Source organism: Morone saxatilis, unplaced genomic scaffold (assembly GCF_004916995.1).
Source record: "Morone saxatilis isolate NCDOM2014 unplaced genomic scaffold, NCSU_SB_2.0 Contig20, whole genome shotgun sequence".
Lineage (NCBI taxonomy): Eukaryota > Metazoa > Chordata > Actinopteri > Moronidae > Morone > Morone saxatilis.
The window spans coordinates 24,868,997-24,869,534 of NW_023339763.1; positions in this window are offsets into that span (position 1 = coordinate 24,868,997).

Genomic DNA, 538 nt, shown 5'->3' on the forward strand with positions numbered 1-538 from the left:
ACAAGTTTATTGTGAAGAGATCAATTTGACCGGTTTGCTTTCGAAGGACACACAGCCTGGGTTCAGGTTCACGGTTCAGGTCCAGGGTCAGGTCCACAGGTTCAGTTCGAGGTCGTTCCCCCCACAGAGTGCTTTTAGAGGGAGGGACTCCCTCCTCTCTGTCCTCACACTGACTCATGCTGCTGAACTCACATCCACATCAGCTCACACACACTTTGATCTGGAGAGGAAACACAAATCATTCATGTGCACATCAACTGAAATCATCCTTTCCATCATTTCTCCTGTAAGAAGATCAGCTGTTATTCTCTCTTTCATATCAGTGTCAGTTGAATGCAGTCAGACAGCAGTGTGAGGCAGAGGAAGCTGCCATCAGCAGCTGTATTTCTACTATCAGTCCACTAGATGGTGTCATGAAGCTGCAACCCAGCACAAACATGCATGTAGGAGCATTTCCATTCACTGACAATGATAGAAGGACTGAAATGGACTGATGTCATTATCTACAGTGTCCCATTATGGAGGACTAAAAGTGCCA